The sequence below is a fragment of the Phragmites australis genome, chromosome 6, assembly GCF_958298935.1.
Source record: "Phragmites australis chromosome 6, lpPhrAust1.1, whole genome shotgun sequence".
NCBI lineage: Eukaryota > Viridiplantae > Streptophyta > Magnoliopsida > Poales > Poaceae > Phragmites > Phragmites australis.
In genome coordinates, this window is record NC_084926.1 from 15527199 (window position 1) to 15550607 (window position 23409).

At 45.1% G+C, this 23409-nt stretch overlaps 1 pseudogene; it reads left to right on the plus strand.

Moving 5' to 3' along the window:
* The first annotated feature begins 11234 nt into the window (after positions 1–11234).
* Positions 11235–13254, plus strand: LOC133923005 (cell number regulator 2-like; annotated as a pseudogene).
* The last annotated feature ends 10155 nt before the right edge of the window (positions 13255–23409 follow it).

Genomic DNA, 23409 nt, shown 5'->3' on the forward strand with positions numbered 1-23409 from the left:
CTGAGGCCTAGTCAGCCTTTGGGCTCATTCGGCCTGGCGGGCTGGCGGCATATAAATTGGTATGATGAGGGGTGATTAGGGTTACCACCCTCACCTGCACCTGTGGTGCCGTCGCCTCTAGCCAGGATGCCGAGCTTCCACCCCTTGGGTAGGCTGGGGAGTAGCCGGGTGGGATGAGGTCACCGCCTCGTGACTGCCATTAGGCAGGCCGTCACCGGTGCGGGCCAAGCCGCATGCACCCGAGAAATGGCCAGGTGCGGGAAGGCCGTCGTCGGGAAAGCTATCGCTGGATGGGGATGCTCGGCTGGAGGGCGGGAGCCATCAGAGTTGGCGGTGGTCACCATCGACTGAAAGAGGGTGGGCACAACCGTTGTGGTGCGCCAGTCAGTCGGATCTGCGCACCACACGGTCTACCGTCGCCGGAGGGAGGCGCCAATGTGGGCCGTGGTTGGTTCGGGTGCGAGAAGGTCACTGCCGACCCTGCATGAGGCCACCGACGCGTCAAGCCGCTGGATCTGGGTAGGTCGCCGCCCCAGGAAGATGCATCCAAAGGGCGACACGTTGATTGCTGCTAGAGGGCAGATTTTCCCTGCCAGAGGATGGGCACCAGCCATCAGCTCGCTAGGCAAGCCGCCACTAGGCGGGGGCGGGAAGGCACCATCAGGCCGTGGTCGGAGGGGCAGGCCGAGGCCGCCATTTTCGTGCCGTGGTTGGCTCTAGATCTGATGGATCTATGGTCATAGGAGGCTTGGCCGGATGGAGCCGGCCGTGAGGGCTAGAGGGGCGCCTCCATGGGTGGGTGCCCATGGACGCAACCGATGTCAGATTGGGCAGGATGTCATTGGTGTTGCGCATCCGGATGGGACCCGACCGGAATGAGCCGACCGAAGTCTATGGAAGGCGATGACCAACAACGGTGCATTTGTCGGAGAACTTCAGCATGATGAAGGTGAGTCGACATCATGGCTCACCTGTGATGCATCCTCTGTGTAGAGGCCTTTGTTGTTGGCCTCAATTCTCTGTTATGGCCATCACGTCGTTGGTGCCGCCAAAGAGGAGGTGAGATCTTCGTCGATCACCATGGCTTACTCGTAGGCACGTTGCCGGCCGATTAGCCTCCTTCGGTGTTCGACCATCATAATTCTGTGATCACCGGAGTTATGCGTTGTTCTTCATCGGTTCCTTTTTGTGCTTGTGGTGCACGGTGTGGCCGAGTAGTCTTTATAGAGCAAGGTGCTGATAACATATTCCAAGTAATTGTAGAGAGACAAAGAAGTAGAGAGTAGAGAGTCATTATTGTATTCATTGATGAAAATATTTATATATTTATACATATTGAATGGACATGATGAGAGGATATATCTATTAGTGAGACACTCCTTTCTAATAAATATAACTCTTATAATTGACAACTAATTAATCACATGATGTTTATTCAACATTTCCACTATTGTCGTCGTGGCCCAGTGGCATTTGGAGTACTGACGGTGGACGTCATATTGAGAAGAGAACACATGTTCTTATCTGTTTGATTTTGGGTAAGCATAGGGAGGAGCCAGACCCACTGCTGAAAGCTGACTAGATGGGCGGACGGAGTATTGAATCGTGAGCACAGAGCTCTGAACGCTGAAAATGTTGCGCTGCGGTGCCGAGCGGTTAGCTAGCCGCGGGTACCTCTGTGACTAGTGACCCTCGCAAACCAATTGATAGTTTATGAAGTCTCGCTGCAACTTCAATAGCACGGATCAGTATCTGTGAACCATGTTGGACCATTCATCGAGTGCACCGAGGCTGCAGCGGCGGAGCCAGCACTGATTATCTGTGATGTGGATTAGTGGAGATTTACTCGTAAGTTAACCTAAAAAACGAATAAAATACAATGTAATTTACCAAATGCTATAGTGTCAAATGATGCCACAGCTGACAGCTCTCGCTTGCCAGGTTGGATAAACAAGTGGCAGAGAAACGACGGTGCCCAACAGACTACGTACGCTCTTATTATCCGGTGCAAACTTAAAACGTCGGAAACAACGTCTAGAGCGTGATCACTTCATGGCAGTCCGGCAGGCCACATACTTGAGTAGACGTGTCGCACCGCGACGTCCGTCCGGCGGGGTCGGCCGGGCCAAACCAAGTTTGCCTCGTCGTACCCGGCAGCCGGGCGCGACGACTTTGAACCGCTCGCCGGAGTCTTCAATCACGCCCCGACGTGGACTCGCGCCTCCCATCCGGCCGGCCGCTACTTCCTGTAAACCAAACAAGGTCTGGAGCGAACCAACGGCCCGGGCGCTACTTCCTGAAAAAGTACACGCTTGCCTTTACGGCGTGTTTGTTTCAGTTTCAGATTGTGAAAAACAGCTTAGATTATGAATTGCAAGAAGTTGAATTGTAAAATCTGAATTATAAAAACTAGATTGTGGATTGTTACAATCTGGTGGAAGGTGGTTTACTAAATTGTTATAATTTGGATGCTGGATTGTAATAATACAGCTTTTTCAACCAGCTGTTTGTTTCAGTTTTTGGATTATGATCACAAGTCAACTGTTATAATCCAGCTGTTTATTTCAATTTTAGATTTTGATCATAATTCAGCTTTTACTATCTGAAATAAATAGGATCTCAGATTGTGGCCTTTAGCGTTTAGCATTTGAAACTGAAATAAATAGATAGTTTTTTTATAGTTTTTTATAAACCGCTTGTTGGATAGTAGAAATTTGGGAAGTTAGTTTCTCTCAGCATTTCATAGACTGTGAAAGTTCATTTTAATAAACTGCCTATAAAAGTTTTTTAAATCTGTGATCTATTTTTTTTTCACAATTAAACTTTTCACGATTCAAGTTTTTACCATTCACAATCTACGTACCGTTTTTAGAATTCCCTGTTGAAACAAACCCTTACTCATCGTCCCGACGCCCACCAGGAAACGACGTGCCGCAACTAGGATGATACTTATGGATTATTATTTAGTTTATTATTTTCTTAACTTAATTAGATGGGAGTGACAAAAAAATTAGGAAAAAAAAATACCTAGGGTTTCCTACTCCTACGGCGATCCCGTAGCGAGGCCACCATATCGTCGCTGGACCGGAGTTCTCCTACGGTACAGAGTCGAAGTAGTTCGTGGGTTCCTTTATCTACCCCGTGCCTTGTTTGCTCGGGGTCTCTCTCTTCCCCTGTAAACATCTCTCGCTAGGGCAAGGATGACGGCAGCGTCGGCAAGCGGTACGGGAGATGTGGACGCGCCCAGCAGAGCAGATCGGATTGATGAGCTCCTTGGGAGGCTGCATCTCGAGGGTGAAGAGGATGAAGAAATCAATCTGGAAGCCGTCTTTGAAAATCTGCGATCAAGCGCGCGGTGGACGGCCTTGGTTCGCGTTCATATGACCAAGCCTTTCAGCCACATTTCTTTCTTCTCCACCATGAATTTTGCTTGGGCCCGGCCGGCAAAGGAGTTTATTAGATTCCACGCTATCGATAAGACGATCTTCACGGTCCAATTCCAATGCCTCGGAGATTCGAAACGCGCGATGGAAGAAGGGCCCTGGATCTTCTAGGGCTGTGCTGTGATTCTAAAGGAGTATGATGGTTTCTCTGAGATATATAGATACGTCCGGGATGGATGTCATCGAAACTTGGGTTCGTATTATGAAGTTCCCAGATGGTCTCATTAATAAGGCAGTGAGGAAGATCATGGGAGATAAAGTTGGGCAGTTCGTGGCACTGAATCATGGTAACTTTGTTGGTGATTTTATGCGACTGCGGGTGAAGCTCAATCTCAATAAACCCTTAATGAGGTTTGTGCATGCATATCACCCTTGAGAGGGGGAAACCGAGGAATACTTATCAGGTCAAATATGAGAAGCTTCCACGCTTCTGTGAGGTGTGTGGTTTGCTGGGCCATGGAGTACTTGAATGTGGCGATGGAGTCCATGATGAGAACAGCTATGAGTTCGGGGATTGGATGCTTGTCTGGCCACCGAAGAAGAAAACAGAAGAGAGACCGAACCTAGTACTATGGGAGGGGAGGAAGAGGCGGGGGCCGTGGGTTTGGCCGTCACAATGGCATGGAGCCCATGGAGGAAGACGACTTGTCCGACACGGCGACTAGCCCAAGCAAAATAAGGTCGATCGTGGTAGTAGACCCGAAGTCCAGGAAGAGGCTTGTGAACCAGTTTGAGAAGGAATCACCTAAGGAGCAAGCAGGTGCTTCGACTCCAATAACCAAGAGTCAGCTTGAGAAGGAATCACCTAAGGAGTAAGCTCATCATGGCCTGTGTAACATCAGTTAAGTATCAGGTTCGTTTCAATAACCAAGAGTCAGATTGTATTTACCCATCTAGCGGACTCCGGCAGGGGGATCCCCTATCTCCATATCTGTTTCTCTTATGTGCTGAAGGATTGACAAGTCTATTTAAGTATGAGGAGGAGGCAGGTAATCTTTTGGGTGTTAAAGTGTGCAGAGCTGCTCTACCTATCTCCCATCTACTCTTCGCAGATGACTCTTTGATTTTCATGAGGGCTGACGAAGGCAATGCCACTAGCTTGCGCCGGGTACTTGATCACTACTGCGCCGCTTCTGGGCAGTTGGTTAGGACGGCCAAGTCCAGCATATTTTTTAGCCCTGTACATCAGTGGATGCAAGGGTTGCAGTCTGTATTGTCTTGGATATAATGACTGAGTCCATCACGAATAAGTACTTGGGTCTACCGCCACTAGTAGGAGCTGATAGAACTGATTGTTTTCAACACTTGACGGACAGTGTGTGCAGTAGACTCAGTGGTTGGAACTTGGAAGGAGAAAAAATTGTCTTTTGGAGGGCAAGAAGTGCTTTTGAAAGCAGTTGCTCAAGCTATACTTGCCTACGCAATGTCGGTCTTCAAGCTGTCGAAACAAGTATGCAAAGGGATAACTTCTGCTATTTCCCAATACTGGTGGGGAGATGATGAACAACAGAAGCATATGCACTGGTTTGCATGGTGGGAGATGTGTATACCAAAGAAGCGAGGTGGCATGGGTTTTAGGGATTTGCACTGTTTCAACTTTGCCATGTTAGCTAAACAAGCGTGGCGCCTTCTTGCTGACCCCGAATCTCTGTGTGCATCAGTGCTAAAGGCAAAATACTTCCCCTCGGGTGACTCATTAAATTGTGAGTTGAAGAAAGGAAGTTCGTATACTTGGCAGAGCATCTAGGCAGGTATCCAGATTTTTAAAAGGTGTAATATCTGGAGAGTGGGTGATGGATCAAACATTGACATCTGGAATGACCCATGGGTACCTAGCAGTCCGAATAGGACGATCACGATGAGAAGAGGAGCAATTGTACTGACAAAAGTATCGGGACTAATTGATGAAGAGACTTTTTCATGGGATGAAGAGTTGATCCGTGACATCTTCTGGCCTGTTGATGTGCAGAGAATTCTCAACATACCACTTGCAATTGGCATGCTTGACGACTTTGTCTCATGGCATCACACGAAAAATGGGATGTTCTCTGTCTATTATGCGTATTACGCTGAGTGTGATCACCAGCACGGGGAGAAGTTGAGAAGAACTAGTGACTTTGGCCCATCAGAACACAACCCAGTATGGAAGACTATTGGCCGCTAACACTATCGGAAACGAGGCCTATGCCGAGTGTCTACGTGTACGCCGAGTGCATTATATCGGACACTCGGCAAACAGCCACCTACGCCGAGTTCCCAACGAAAGCACTCGGCAAACAATTAGGCACTCGGTAAATTCATAAAAAAACACTCGGCAAACAATAGCACTCGGCAAAAAGAGAAAAAAATACTCGGCGAATTCGGGCACTCGACAAACAACGCGTCACGTGTCCCTCCGTTCGGCGGCTGACGGCGAGTCGCCCCTTTGCCGAGTGTCGTCTAACGGACACTCGGCAAACATGTATGTTTGCCGAGTGCCCGATATTAGGCACTCGGCAAACTATTTTTTTTCTTTATTTTTTTTTGGTTTCCTTTTGTTCTCTTTTCTTTCTCTTAATAACAACCGATCAAGGACCGCCACACATCGATTCCGGTACTACTGCAGTATGGTTTAAGGATGATATTGTTATGAACTTGGAGTTAGAATTCAGTCGTGCTTCAAGATTGAGATGCAGCAGATGTGAACTCCTGAGAGCGGCCCTTGGAATCAGTTGTGCTCTAAACATGTGTCAAAGATGCTACCGTGTGATGAGCTGAGCTCACAAACAAAGGAGAATGACAATTCTTCTTGCTTGCCTTAAAAAAAGAATTTCTCTGCTATATACTATCATTCCAGCTGTCATCCAGACAAAGAAAGAATTTTCAATGCTTGCCAAGTGGAAGAAGCAAAAGCAGATCAGCTTGACACACCAAGATGCCCTTCTAATCTATGGGTTTTGCTTGGTTCATCGTTAAGTGCATCAGAGAAGGTAGCTGGTAGCATAGTGAGAAGTGGTGGAACAAAAAAGCAACAAAAAAACATGAGACTTGCCATGGTGTCATGATATGATACGTAGAGGCTGTGGTAAAAATTTAAGAAGGTTTCGCAAAAGCTGCCACGTACAATGCTTAGAAACCGAAGCATCTTCGAAAAAGAATCATGGTTTCGAGAGGGAACGGATCAGGTTTAAAGCCAAAGTGACGGTTGAATCATCGTTTGACCTTGAAACTTTTTCTATACTTAACATACAATATAGAATATTCTATGTTAAACTTTGGCATTTTTCTGGGTCCGTTTGCTATTTTTAATTCATTAAGTGCATTTCCTGGCTTTTAATGGATATAAGTCAAATTTGATCTGCAAGTACATGAAATAATGAACAAAAATGGGTAGAAAAATCATATTCATGTTGTTGAGTCTATTTTTAGGCCTTACCCAAGAAATGAAAAGAAATTTGAAACATCTGGGCGGCAATACTCGACCACCAACATATAGCTTTTTGGTTTTCTAATTCTAAAAAAAACAAACGAAGTCTGAAAAACATGAGACTTGCTATAGTGTCATGATATGATACGTAGAGGCTGTGATAAAAATTTGAGAAGGTTTCGCAAAAGTTATCACGTACGATGCTTAGAAACTGAAGCATCTCCGAGGAAGAATCATGGTTTCGAGAGGGAACGGATCAGGTTTGAAGCCGAAGTGATGGTTCAATCGTCGTTTGACCTTGAAACTTTTTTTATACTCAACATACAACATAGCATATTCGATGTTAAAATCTGATATTTTTTGGGGTCCGTTTGCTATTTTTAATTCATTAAGTGCATTTGTAGCAAAAAAATAATAATAATTTCAGGTGTTTGCCGAGTGTTCTTGCGTTTACACTCGGCAAACAAGCGCTTTGACGAGTGTTCTAGATTTGACACTCGGCAATTTCATGAATATAGGGTTTCCCACCCCGGCCGCGCGCGGGGATAGATCTCAGAATATCTTTCCTTCTCCCTGGCCGCCGCCGCCGCCTCCCGCGCCCCAATCCGCCGCTGCCGCCAGCGCCGCCCTCCCCCTCCTCCCAAATCCCCCTCCGCTGCTGCCGCCCCGCCTCGCGCCGCCGCCCGACGCCGCCTCGCGTCGCCCTGCCCGCGCCGGCCCCCTCCGACGCCGCTCCGCGCCGGCCCGCTCCGACGCCTCCCCGCGCCGGCCAGCTCCCCCTCCTCCGCTGCCACCCCACCCGCGCCGCCCCCCTAGGGCTGTGATCTTCTGTCGACTGCGACCTCCTGCAAATCAGCAAGGTATGTGGCCTCTCCATGCACACCAATTGTTTGTTCAATTGCCATTTAGGATAAAAAAATTATATGGTTCAAATGTACAGCGTGGAGTTCTAATTGATTTCGTGCTGTGAATTATAATCTTTTGGTTCGCTCATTACTGTATCATTGTTGTTATGATTGTCATTCTGATCTGTTGGGATAATGGTAGCTTGGAATTTCTGTATATATTGGGTTGATAAAATTAGCCTGATAAAATTTGCATAAGAAATTATTATGGCTTGAAAACCCTGTGAGGATGCTGATGATAGCTATGACACTTCCTTCAGCCTGGGAAAAACAGCATGTAGTTTTAATCTGAAAATTCTCTGGTGGAGAGGGCCCACAATAGTTGAAATCCAAGCACACAAACAATTCTTCCTTTTGGGAGAATTTCGAGCTTGCAATTTGTTAGAAATAGATTAAATACTCCATCCAGTTTTACCTCTTCCTATCTAAATGAAAAAAAAACAGCAAGCATCTAGATAGCAAGGTACTCCGTCGACATTAGTCTTTGGCAATAAGCAGGTGTTCTGTAGAGACAGAAATAAGCAGAGTGTACTTTTCCCAAATTACATGTTCGCAGTTCCATAAACAGAAAAGTAGCAGTTTGACCATCTACTTAAATTAAATCACATAAATATCAATTTTCTTCTTACTATCTACATGAATTCTATGATGACCAATTAAAGAGATTTCTGTAACAAAGAATCGGAAAACCGTGACCTGCTCATAAGCTTTCATCCCTTTTGTGGGCATGTGTTGCTGATAGCACATGAAGTAGATCATATGGGGTCCTCGTGGCAATACTATCCGGGGAATGGGTTATGAATTAGTCTTTAGATGGTTGTATCCTCCATGTTTGTCATGCCTGTGTTGTTGTGTTGTTATGTCAGTTTTGCTATTTATTACAAATGAGGTGCCGCCGATATTTTGAATTTTGGCTAATTTAGGGTTTAGGATGTGCATGTCGCGTAACCTATGCGTCTCCCGTTTGAAAGAGTTATGGTTATAAATATGCAAGTCTTTGCATATCTATAACCGTAACTGTTTCGAATTGTCCACACTTTTTGGACAGCCCGAGGATGTGTAGATTGGGTTCGTTTCAATGCTCTACTCCGATCCGAGACAGAGTTTCGGCAGCGTCTCCCCGTTGTTCTCCGGATACACATTGTCTTGGCTTGTTGCTGAGACGTGTATTTGGAGAACAGCGGGGAGGTGCTGCCAAAATTCTGTCTCGGATCGGAGTAGAGCATGGAAACGGCCCAATTTACACATCGTCGGGTGGGATTAGGACCTATCTTTACCGATTAGATAGTTTGATGCATGCCGATTCCCTCTTATGGTAAAACACAAATATTTGATGGAAATAATTAATTGTATAGGTAGATGAAATTGATTTTTATATTACTTGCTGAATAAAAAATATTATATGTGTATGTTTTCCAATATGTTAGAGGATGGATGATCGTGAGTGGATGTACACTGGCCGCTCTAGTCAGGGTTTTTTGACCGATGAATGGATCTAGAAGACCGATACATTTTTGGAATTAGCATTTGCTAGACCTAAGGGACCTCGTGGAACTTGGTGCCCCTGCAGTATTTGTGCAAACGCGCGTCAACAAACAAAGGAGGTCATGGGTCAACACCTTTGTAAGAATGGGTTTATGCCACACTATACCCGGTGGACCTACCATGGTGAGTCCGAACGTGCCAGAGAGGAGGTGGTGTGTCTGGTATAGAACAGTTTGCCGAGTGTTACACTCGGCAAACGTGACACGTGTCGCAAGACTGTTTAATCTGGCATTTTGGATGCCAGTTTACCGAGTGTATACACTCGTCAAAGAGTGCTATCTCGGCGCTATTTTGTACTCACTTTGCCGAGTACCCTCCAATACACTCGGCAAACGTGACGTGATTTGCCGAGTGTATTCCACGGACACTCGGCAAAGAGGCCGTTAAGACCCTGGCGCCGTTAGGTCGTTTTTTTTGGCCGAGTGTCGTATTTGACTCTCGGCAAATATGATTGCCGAGTGCTCGATATAAAACACTCGGCAAACAGTTGTTTGCCGGCACTGTGTATGCCGACAGTGTTATGCCAAATGTTACACTCGGCAAACACTTTGCCGAGTGTTTTTAGCGCTTTGCCGTGTGCCCTGTATCAAAATCCGGTAGTGTAAACGTCCTGACAAAAATTAAAATCCAATGCTGGCGTGTTCTATTGGGTGCTATCCCATGCTTGGGTGTTTTGGAGAACCGGCATATAACAAACAATGCGCAATGCGTGCTTTGCAAGACAGACTGTGAAAGTGTTAGACGCGCTTTGTTTCAGTGTCCGATCGAGAGTGAAGGAGATCTGGGATAACCTCGGAATGGCGAGGGCGATCGAAGGATGCTTGCTTGGTGGACAGAGAGGGGTAGTCTGTTCTTGAGTTTCTGCTTTTTGATAAGAATGTGAAAGCGCCACTTCTGTCAAAGATCGATAGGAACGACTTGATTGCTACTGCTATCTGGTATGTCTGGTGGGAAAGACGGCAGGCCATGCACGGGGAGATGGCCCAACATCCTGTCAGGTTCCGCACAGGCAATAACAGTTCTGGCAACGAACTACTCGAAAGCTAAGAAGAAGAACAAGGGTATCATTCGGCATGGCTGGGAGAAACCGAAGGAAGGGTACGTAAAACTAAATATTGATGCCTCCTAGCTTCAGTATTGATCAGGGCTCGGGGGCTTCTGGTGCGGTCCTTCGTGATGACCGGCGCTTCTGCATTACAGCCAGCAGCTGTGGGATCGCCTACATTGTTGATGCTCCATCTGAAGAAGCCCGGGCCCTACGTGATGGTTTGATTCTAGCTGGCCAGCTGAGTGCAGCAAGGTGATCGTAAATTATGATTGCATGGAGGTGGTGGAGGTGATGAAGGATGGCGGGAATTCTATTGGGCCGGTTGCTGCACTTTACGAAGAATGAACTTTCCTTTGTAGTGGTTTTGAGGAAGCAATTCTATTCTATAAAAGATTATCTCTTTTGTGATGATTCTCCTCTTAGCTCAGTTATTAAACTATGAGATAAATGGGTTTTACAAAAGTCTTTCTGGACAAGATCCTATATAATTTGTTTTCATAGCTTTGATAATGTGGTGTTTGACCACTGTCGGAGAGAAGCTAATATGGTAGCACATGTTCTTGCTTGTAATGCGGAGGGTCCTACGTGGATTATTTGACGTGAGGAGCCTTGTGATTTTATTGTTGCTTTGTTAACGAACTATGTAACTATTGTCTGCGATCAATAAAATCCGGTATGATGGTTTTCCCTAAAAAAAAAAGATGAGAGTGAATCTCTATTTTATTTTTTCGAGTTGTTAGGCAGCCTGCCCGCGTGCAGTTATCATCGAGAGCGCACACCACTGCTCAGTCTCTCCGCTCTCGCCGCGGCCTCACCACCGGTGGTCTCATTTCGTGTCCGCAGAGACAAGAGGGTTTGCGGGCCGACCGGTGCGGTGCGGTGCCGCCATGTACCCGAAGGCGGAGGAGGGTGCCGCGCCGGCCACGGGCTTCCCGACGAGGGGCGGGGACGCGTACTACCCGGCGGGCGGCGCGACCGCGGCCTTCGCGGTGCAGGCGCAGGCGCCGGTCGCCGCGTGGTCCACTGGGCTCTGACGACTGTGGCAACTGTAAGTACTCGCGCCCGATCGCGGCCAGATAAACGATCCCTTTGTTGCTTCGCCGCGTTGATAATGCGAGCGCGCGCACGTGTGGTCGACGACATGAACATCGAGCGTGCGATCGACTCTCTCATACGTGCACTGCCACAGGCTTCATCACGTGCCTGTGCCAGTGCATCACGTTCGGGCAGATCGCGGAGATCATCGACCGGGGATGGACGTCGTGCGGGGCCAGCGGCGCGCTGTACTCGCTCATCCTGCTGCTTACGGGGTGCCAGTGCATCTACTCCTGCTTCTACCGCGCCAAGATGCGCGCGCAGTACGGCCTCCAGGAGAGCCCCTGCGCCGACTGCTGCGTCCACTGCTGCTGCGAGCCCTGCGCGCTCTGCCAGCAGTACCGCGAGCTCAAGAAGAGAGGCTTCGACGTAAACCTAGGTATGCTGCCGGAAGGAAATTGTACAGGATTCTTTACCGAAAGATCAAGAAAGATCTTGATCTATTCTATCTTTCATCTAATCCAATAGCTAGCATAAAAAAGAAGAAGAAGAATGGCACATATCGTGTTAGGAGAGGATCTTTCAAAAGACCTATAAAATTTCGTTCCATATACGTCAATATGTTAGGGAGGGCAACGAGACCAATCCCTCCCACGGAATATTTCCATATCCTCGTCCCTAATTAGCTATCGGGGCAATGATTTCACTCATCTCTATTCATGTAAAGAATTTTGGGAATTGGATACCTAATATGAATGTAAAATTGAATTATATTTGATTATTTTTATATATTAATAATATGTATATAGTATAAATAAGTAATTTATTGATGCATACGAGGGTAATTAATATAAGATTGATTAAATATCGTAGGTTAGACAAAAAATAAGAGTAATTTATTATTTACTCTACATAATGTTATATATATATATAAATATATAAATTAGTCTATACTTCTGAGTACATACTCCTACTATGATATATCGTATAAATAAATTAGATATACTCCTTTACTATTATGAGTATACTTATATACTTATTCTAAGATACTTCGATGTGAACTACATGAAAAAATTAAAAAAAAGTCTATCAATTTTAATAGATTTTATAATACCTTTATATTTGTACATAAATTATAATATACTAAAAAATATGTACAAATCACTTTAAAAATATATATATTACTTAAATGATCTTATATACTCACATGTTCTATGTACATATCATTTATCAAATAAGATACTTTCTATGTTATGATATATATATATATATATATATTAGGTATAAATAGCGTTTTTCCGTTCTCGTTTTCATATGAATTTGCAAGAATGAAATCTCTCCACTTCCATCCTTTACTAAAAGAATTCTCCATAAAGAATCGGGGATCGGGTCTCTCCGTGCAAGTGATCTTCATAAAATTCGTGGAAAGAGCGCCTTCAAGACAGTGAGAGACCAAGTCATGCAGCACTACCACTACTATGTCTACATCTCACTGTTTCTGCTTTGCGGAAGTCACATAAATAAATACAGTTTGGTGGCTGCTCTGGCCATTCCATCATTTACCAGTCAATCAGTCTGTCAATCAGTTCCTCCACCATTATCCACCACACAGGTGCAGTTCGGCGCCTACGGCCTACCATGCCACTGTACTGCTGGGTCACCACCTTAGCCTCATGATCCATCTCGCAAGCGTAGCAGAGTACGATTCCTGTAGTTCCACGTGCTGATGTTGCGCCGTTGGTTTTGTGTAGGATGGCACGCGAACCTGGAGAGACATGGGCGTGCCGCCGCCAGCCCGCCACCATGCCACCGCAGATGCAACCAGCGATGACCCGTCGATGGCTTGATGCTGCAGCTCGTCTTCGCTGCTAAATCAAATGTTATGTGCCCCTCCGTGCGAATAGAATTTGCGCTTAGAAATGCAAGTGGGTTGACCAATATGAGTAACTATTGACCCACTATATTTGGTTACCGATCCAATGAACAAGTAACTAGTAGTAATTAGGTGAAATCGTATTTTTAAAATTGTGGATAGGATTTTAATTGATCTACTTAATATTTTTACTTAGGTTACTCTTGCATACGAGTGCAATTCTCACTATGACCGTCTAAGTATGAGTTTATATAGAATTGTTATTATATGAAAGTGAATTACGTCATCTCTAACTATATAACTAGTTACTATCTATTATTTCTTTCATATTATATATAGATGGTGTAAAAATGTACATCTCTAATCATTAATTTATAGCACAACTAAAGTTTTAATTAGTCCACTCACCCATATTCTCTCAACTAATCTTCATATACTTTTTGTTTTATATTTAATGTCTCATGTGTTATATTCTATCCACATATTAAGAGCTGACTTTTCTCTCTTATTCATATCTCGCATTCAACTAAAAAAAATATAATATGAAAATTTTATAACTAGCTGATATGTATGGTTAAAAATACTCTAATATTTAGATGAATATAATAGGGATAGATGTAAGTTATTTTAACTCAGATAAGTACGTGTTTTTGATAAAATTAGACTCACATTTGGTTATTAAAATCGTTTCTGATTCTTAGCCGTTTCACTGAATCCGACAGCCAAACGCTGTCGGACGAAACGTTTCATGACGAAACATTCTGTGAATCGGGCGTGAATCCACGAAACAGCTTGAGGGCCGTTTCAGCCGTTTCTTCGACGCGAACGAACGAACTCCCTACTTACCAGTATTTACACAAAATTGCCACCGGGCTACCCACCGCGCTTGCTACCGGCCCGGCCACCCTCTACTTTGTCTGCCAAATGGTTGTGAATGGATAAGTGAGAGAGATAAGGGTGGTCGTGAATGGATAAGGAAGAGAGTAAACGTGACAGGTTAAATAAAAATAAAAAATATTATTTGTGTTAAAAAAGCTAGATAAAAACTAAAAAAAAGTATAGCAACGAAGGGCAAAATGATCAATGATTTTTTAAAATAATTCTAATTCACCATAAAAATGTTGAAAAAAATTAAAATTAAAATGTTTATAAAAGAATTTGAATCCATATCAAACCCACCTTAGAGTTTCTTGCTCCTACCACACCGCTAGAATTGCAATGAGAGAATAATTCCACAACCTCGACTGTCTGGTTGTCTCTTTTCTAGAAATACTTGGATGTACTTGTATGTGCATGAAAATAAATACCGTATTAACATTTAGACTCTATTGCATCGTCAAGACCTGATTTTCTAAAGATCTTAGCTTTGCAATCGGACCAAAAAGCCCATAAAAACAACATTAAAAATTAGGAAAAGAAATAAATATGTATAGAGTCAAGCCTAACTTAGCGTGTGGCTGATATCTGACTCCACCCCTAAGCGTGTCACAAGATGTTTAGGACGCACCTCTAAACATGAACATGCCTATCGATTCTGTGGATCATGTCTGCATTCAAATTTATATGTGTCTCCGTGCAACTTCCTAACTTAGTTTTGGTTTGGCATGTATGCATAGGTAGCATATCAAAAGTTGCATTTCTGGGATGGTTTTCGTGGGGAAAGAAATGAAAGATGCACAAACAGTCAAATTTTAGTTTGAAGTTTAGACGTGGAGCGAGCTACACATGTTGGCTTGCACGTGGTTGGGCCTTCTCAAATGCCACAAACCAAGCCATACTAGGCCCAGATTTCTCACCAGGCGTTATACCAAAGTTGGAATATGGACAGGGATTTGATTCCCACTACAACAGAACTGGGCCTAATCTCCTTTTGTGCCAACAAGCTCCTTGTTTATATTCGAGTTTTTTTATTTTATATTTTTTTTATTAAAAATTTAAATAAATAGATTCCCGACAGAAGAATTTACATAACTAGACGTCTGCAGCCCTTTCAGGGAGCTGCAGCTCTCTGAGGGGCCCCCTTAAAGGGCGGGTACGGCCTGCCCGCCCGACCGGACGGTAAAGGGCCTCCGCGCCCGCCGCGCCGCGGTACCCGCCCAGTCGCCCTCTCCTATAAAAAGGCCGAAAAAAGGCCGAAAAATTGCCAAAAATTCATAAAAATCCGAAAAAAAGGAAAAGTTGAGAAGAGAGAGGAGAAGAGAGGAGAGGAGAGGAGAGGGGAGGAAGAGAGGTCGGTGAAGCCCTGCTGTATTTGGGTCGCGGATTTGAAGGAAAATTTCGGTAAGTCTTTTTTTCCTTTTTATTGTTGTTAATTAGTGCAGTAGTAGTATATGACATAGGTTTTAGATATTTATGATCTAGGGTTTAAAAAATTATCAAATTTATTTAGAAAATGGTACGATAGCAATGCAATGTAGAATATTATTTTTACTATAGTGGGGTTGTACCTGTGGATGTAGGAGGTAACAATAGATGATAATTTGCGAACCTAGGATAGCATTTAGAAATTATTTTATCCGATAATTAGAAATATAGTTTGTTGTCTTAACATGGGTTATGTTTGCGGGTGTTTTCAGGGATGTCATATAAATTAATTTTTCAGATATATTATGGTGAGGGTGAAATTAGGTACGGTCATAACGGTGTAGATCTGTCTAGATTTTGTCATGTCATGAAGGGGCTTAGTAAAGCTAATGAGAGGATCATTGTGGGTGTGTGCAAATGGCTCATGCGATTTTTCCAACTGGATCCGCAGCAATATGAGCTGAAGTTAAAAGCTATCCTGAGCCGTGCTAGTCATGGATACTTTGGTGTGCATGTTCCCATCGAAGCCACATCAACTTGGAGGCAGTATGTAGATATATGCTGTGAACGTAGCCTGCCGCTTGTTTTGTTAGCTGAGGCGTACCTGAAAGATCAAAATGAGGTGAACTCTGCGGAAGCAGTAGCAGGACCAAGTGAGGCAGTGGAAGATGAATCAGAGGCTGCTAATGTAGGGTCTAGGGAGGAAGTTGGTGATGTTTCAGAGCTGCAATCGATGGGTGTAGCCGATGAAGAGGAGCACATCCCTAGCATCATTGAAGATATGGATTTGGAGGATGAAGAGTTGGAGGAAGGCCTTGCGATGGGGATTCGTCTGATGAGGAGGGTAATGCTCTAGTTCCTGTAGAGTGGCGGGATCATGAATTTTTAAAGTTGGTGGTTAGCGAGGCTGATCAGACACCGTGGTAGTACCATGAGAACGAGGTGTCACAGGGTGCTATGTACCCTACAAAAGAGGCAGTTATTGATACAGTGAAATTCTGGTCGTTGTCTCTTCGTAGGCAATTCAAGTTTGTTAAATCAAGTAAAAGGGAGTACGATGTGAAGTGCTTGGTGCCTCAGTGCCCTTGGTGGGTGCACGCATTCAGAGGGAAATAGGTAGACTACTGGCAATGCTCAATTGTTAAGGAACATAATTGTCACATTAAGGAAATATAGTTCATCCACCGGAACCTGTCTTCTGCTTTCATTGCAAATATTATGTACGGAGATATTGTGGACAACCTAAGGTATGAGCCACGATCAATAATCCGTGCTATTGAGCAAAGGTTTCAATACACAATAAACTATGCAAAGGCATGGAGGGCGAAACAAAAGGCTATTGAGATGAGGTTCGGTACATATGAGGATTCATATCACAATCTACCTCGTCAATTAGCCACAATTTGTGCAAGAAATTCAGGCAGCTACTATGATATCAAACATTACCCCTCTACTGATGTGGAGTACAACGGAAAAAGAGTGTTGCAGCGTGCTTTCTTTGCATTCGCTGCAACTATCAAAGCATTTAGATATTGCCGACCCATCATATGTCTAGATGGAACATTCCTGACTGGGAAGTACAAAGGGCAGATTTTGTCTGCAATTGGGGTGGACGGTAACAACCAAGTCCTGCCACTAGGGTTTGCTTTCATGGAGAGTGAGAACGGGGACAGCTGGTATTGGTTCCTAGAGCGGGTTAAACATGCAATTGTTCTTGACCGACCAGATATGTGTCTCATTCATGATAGACATGCAGGATTGTTGCAAGCTTTGCTGGATATGCAACATGGTAGCGTGCGACGGGGTGTAGCAGCACAGTGGCCTGATCTCAAAAGCAAGTGGTCCATGCGCCATATGGGTGCGAACTTCTACAGACAGTTTAAAAACAAAGAGTTAATGAAACTCTTCAAGAAGTTGTGTAGTCAAACCAGCAACGTAAGTTCAATGCATTATGGGTAAGACTTGATGAACTGACTCTAAAACAAACTGCGGAGGCTGCACCTAACGGTGATGAACCAATAGCTCTCGGTCCTCTCCCAACCGATACTCCGCAGATTGTAGGGAGATCAGGCTCATCTATTAGGAGCTTCTCACAGTGGATACGCAATGAGCCAAATGAAAAAATGGGCTCTGTTGTACGACAGTGGTGGTGCAAGGTATGGAGTAATGATTACAAATCTTGCAGATGTTTAGCTGGGCATCCGTTGTTCTTGCTGCGACGTATCGGGCGCTCTGCGACGCATGTACGAAGAAGGAGCCACTAGCCACTTTCGTCGGGTGTCCACTTCTTCCGCAGCTGTGGTCGTACGAGCATTTCTCCATAGGCAGGCCGGTGGTGGACTGCTCCCCGTACCCAGACGAATGGTACGGCGAGCCGGACGAGGACGCACCTACTATGGCCTCGATGTGGTGTCGTCGTCGAGTACGTATTTTACATTAACAGTTTCCTTTGTATTCTTTTTGTCTCTAAATATTTGTATTGATGTTTGTCACGCAGCCACACTGGGCGCACGAGCAGCCTCATAGCGCGTATGAGCATTTTCGTACCCAGTTTGACAGGCTACGTCCTGACGACGTGGTATGGGAGCCATACAGCATCTTGGCCGTGCAGGCGCGTGCAGGGTTGGGTTTGTCACCCTTGTGCACCCGCGACGAGGAGTACTGGCTCACGAAGGCGTATCTTGTCTTCGACATCTACGTCGAAGAGTACTCACTGTACCGCGTCATGCGACAGTTTGACCATCACCAGGCATTCCCGCTCGTCCACATCCGTAGCGTCCCCGTGCAAGTCCACAGGTACATATGCAAAATTACAGTTTTAGCAACCTTCGTTTCACTGTGACTTACATTTACCGTGGTTCGAATGCAGGTACACGCGGAAAGGCCAGCCAGCTGGCAACCTCTGGGCAGAGCGCTTGGCCCCTTACGTGGCAACATGGGCCCAAACGCTACAGGACGTCGGGGAGGAGGCTCGTCCCCACAACGAGTGGAACTTCAAGGAGTACCTATGGTGGTATGTTCCACATACGTGGACCCGTGTCACCTACACCCCTGAGGGTGTCCGGCCCCATATCGCGTCAACAACGGAGGCATACCCGGTGCATTGGGACGAGGATGTCGCATTAGCAGTAAGTTACTTTTTGAAGTCCGTAGTCCATATTGAACGAACATAACCGTATACTGTAATTGTTTACTTCTGTTCGTATCCATAGGCAGATATCGTTTATGATGTACATAGAGATGCAGCTGCTGCCATGGATCACATCCGGCAAGGGCACCACCTAAGTACGTCGGATGTTGCGAGCTTCATTAAGCGGGTTTTCGACAAGACGGCGCGCGCCTTGAAGCTTACCTCCTGCCGATCTACCACAGATGTAGCAGGGGTGCCTCCCAGGTCCAGTGGTGTCCACGCCGACTCGTCTCGGCCGTCAGACGTGCACCGACGTTCTTCCGTGTCGGCACCCACACGACCCCTTCTACCACGTCATGAAGGCTCGGAGCAACTTGGTACGAATTATACTTTTGAATAATATTGAACAATATCCTTTACTTATTATTATTAAACATTCATTAGGTCCGCCTGCAGAAGTCTCGACGCAGCCTCGTAGATCGAGCCTTGTGCGTCCACCCTCAGGTACTGCTGGCACCCTTCATCCTAGTTTGTAATACTTTCAGCAAAATAAGTTAATATTGTGCTCAGGTTACTTCGGTGACGAGGCCGGTCCGTCTTCAGCGGCCCTACGCCCGACCCCGCCCGCCACGTACGAGTCATATTACGGCACGTCAGCGTGGCCTTCTTCTGCTACACTGTCGTACCACGCAGGTACAATTATACAATTTTTACTACTACTTTCAATACCATATTGTTTGTATCTAACATGATTATTTATTCGTAGGCCCCTCCAGGCAGTACATGTGGACGCCTGCGGAGCCTTCACAGTCCTCCTACCCTAGTTAAGAGGATGAGGCTGGCCTCGACGCCGCATATGACATCGTCCGTGACTTCTTCAGGGGAACACCTGACTATGACGTCCTCCAGCGGTCCCAGGTTTCCAGTGCTCCCCTTCGGACACAGCCCACGCAGGACGAGCCCTCGACACCGGTGGTCCCTACTAGGCCTACCAGATACGTTGGTCCACCCGACCCCCTCACCTACTCTAGGGGTCACGTGAGGGTTAACCAGCGGCATCGGGACCACAATGGGGCGCACGGGCGACGGCAACGAGGGAGGCAGCAGTAGCATTTTACATTTTATGTAACTTACATATGCATATTCGCTTCGTGATGTACTCCTATGTATTAAGACACGTTTACTTTGTATGGTCGACTTAGCATGTCGTAAATGCATTTTGTATTCAGACACGTTCAATGAAGAAATGACCACACCACTAAACTTTAACCATAACTTGATAACACATGCCTCCTGGCGCAGGCTTTAAACAAGATGTGATAATACTACCCAGCTTTTTTCAAACAATAAATGACAACACGGGTACCAATAAATGTGGAATCTCTGATCATGAGCAATGACACAACTTTCCCATTCTTCAAGATGGAATCCGATGCTCCTGCCACCAGCTACGCCCCTGCCCTCACTCCTTTCTTCACGAGCGAATCCAATGCTCCTGCCTTCCCCAACTATAAATAGCCGAACCTCCTTACGTTGAAGCATTGCTCATTTCTCATATCTCTCAAGTGCAATATCTTCCTCAGCTCCATCAAGCCCACCAAAGAAACATTGGGGGACTACCATACCTGAAGGTCTCGAACCACCAATGTGCTTATGTGGTGACCTTTATAAGCTCCGCGAGTCGCAGAACATCTCATACACCTATGGGCTACGCTTCTTCATGTGTGCCAACTACGAGTATGACAAGCCTCGATATGCAACAACTGGTTATCGACCGGTACGGTAACAGATATCCGCCTCATCTCTTCCGATTTCGCACCTTCTTTTACTAACCGCTCATCTTGTTCCATTTGTTCAGTCCCCTCCACCGCTCTGTGATTTTATTCAGTGGCTCAACAATGAGAAAAATGACTCACAGAAGCAGTGGGTCGACATGAACATGAGGTGGAGAAGAGAAGCGTACGCACGTCGGGAGTACGAGCAACAGCAAGAGGAACTTCGCCTCAAGCGGGAGGAAGAAGAGCGCATGAGGAAGGCGGCGCACGACCGTACCGTGGCTCAGGCTCGGGAGGTTGAGAGGGAAAGGAAGCGGGAGAGAGCCCGCCGTGCTAAGGCGGCAGGTCCCGATGCCCTCCGAAAGGGAAAGTATACTAGATGCACTCAGTAGAGAGTACCTAATGTAACCCGACATACTTTCCCTCCCTAAGACATGTTATGATTAGGATATGCGCACTAATAAGTAGGTTTTAGTGCGAATCGTACATGCCACATTTGTTTCCTCATCGTGTCATCGCGGTTACAGTGTATTGTAATATTTTCACATATGTTTAATACTATGTTTGTTCTCGTTCGCACCCCATAGCCACGTAAAATACTGCGACTACTAATTACTGATTTTTTATTCTCCGACTATTAAACCTACTCCAAATTTAAATTCTTAATTTCCTTACACCCCTTCCTTTTTATTTCTTTAATTACACAAAAAATTACATTTTTAGAGGAAAAAATGGCCCTAACCGCCCCCTCAGAGGGCGGCAAGGGGCTAACCGCCCTCTCTGGGCCTAACCGCCCCCTGAGAGGGCTGAGGGGGCGGTTAGGACCCCTAATCGCCCTCTCAGAGGGATGCAGCCCCCTGAGAGGGCTGCAGGCGCCTAGTTTTGCAAATTCTTCTGCAGGGAATCTATTTATTTAAATTTTTAATCAAAAAATATAAAAATAAAAAAAAACCATTTATATTCCGTCATCATTGAAATGACAATGTGGTGCAATGGACGTCAACCAAAAACCACGAGAGGACTATTTTATTTTGGGGCATTTGCAAATACCTCTCTGGCTTTTTATTTTTTCAAGGATGTCACTCGAATGACAGTTTTAATGGTATTTTTGTATTTTTTTAGTGGTAAGCTTGCAATAACACCAGGAATAGTAATTTCTTTGTAATTGTTCCTTTTATTTTTTACCACTAATCCTCAAAGACGCACACACAGGGGCGGAGTCAAGATTCAACGATAGCGGGGCTCGAGGAGAGAAAAATTGAATTGGTTCTAGAAGCTGTCAAATCAATCTTTATAAAAAACATGACTTTTTCTTAATTTTGGCCAATCTATTTTAGAAGAATAAAATATAGGTGTTATGATAAATTCATGTCTCATGATCAACTTAAAACATCAATTTTTATTCACACTCAAATTCGGCTACAATAGCAAATGTATGATCTTTTATATAATACATGATGACATTTATCCATTTAACATCATGATATTGTCATTGCTAGTTTAATATAGGTCTACCATACACCGACGATCGGTGCTTAACCGGCACAAAGCGGTTTACGGTGTCCGGTTTTCCTCTACCGACCTACCTAGGGGAACTCCACATCCGGGAAAGATAAAATATCATCCTATCACCGCCCACACCTCGTCTCATACTCACCATCCATAACACTATCTCAACCTCAACAAGTGTATGTAATCATAAAAAGGTCCTATGCTCGTGAACAACGGGATACGCCGTTGTTCGATTTCTACCGAATGACCTAAGAATGGCTAAGCATATAAGTCGAACTCATACCTAGACATTGACAACATCTGAAGGCTACAAGGAATGTAAATACACAAGCATTCAAGGTAGAAGAATACAATCACCATAGGTTTTACTCATTGATACCCGACTTTGACTCACTAAACATGCATACGTACATAAGCATATTTCATCAATTTTAAACTTATCCAATTACACAAGAGGGATCAATATGCTTAGTTGCTTGCCAGGATGCACTGGCTCAACTAGATGGGGCGCGTCGGGATCGCCCTCGGCCTCCTGGATCGACGAATCGGTGATTTCTAAAAAGGATCAATACGTGCAATACAATGAGTATGAATGAAGTGCAACAAGTACGCCACAAAGCTTAACAACATGCTAGAAGCATAAGATATGCGAATCAACGCAATACTAAACAATCTAAACAAAATCCGGAAATTAACAGTCATCCGGAGTATCCAGAATGGTTCGGAGTATCCGGGCTCGGACCTTCCGGGTGACCCTCCGGAAGAGGTGCTCGGTTGCTACTTTTTATTTGACTGGTCCGGAGTATCCGGGTGAATCCGGAATGTCCGAGTTCTAGAGTATCCGAGCCATCCTCTGGTGAAAGCTCTCGGTTAGCGCTATTTTAACTTGACTCGGAACCTCCGAGTTGGTCCGGACTATCCGGGATATACCGGACACTCCGAGTGAGGTTCCGAACGAAGCTCTCGGCTACATGATTATATAACTACTCGGAGTCTCCGGGTTTGTCCAGATAATCCGAGTGATACAGACTTGGGTTCTTCACGATTTTTTCACTCGGGTGATTTGACTCATTTTACAAATCTGTGCTACAAAAACGTGCATATGCCTTATCCAAGAGATCCTAAACCAAATTCACACCTTAAACCCTAACCAAATTTGAACACAATTCAATGGATAAATTCTACTGAACCTAGAGTATCCAGGTGAGTCCGGAGTATCCGAGTTAGCCTAGAAAAGTTGTTCTTGAGTGGATTTTTGATTGATTCGAGTTGCGATCCTTTCCAAGCCTAAAGGAGATATGTTAGGGATAGTCTAAGGGTACAAAAACTTACTCATCGACTACCAACACGACTCTAGCTTATTTTCGACCAAAACTCTATTTTTGCTCCAAAAAGCTCAAGAATGCCAAGAACTTCAAGAACTACTCAATTCT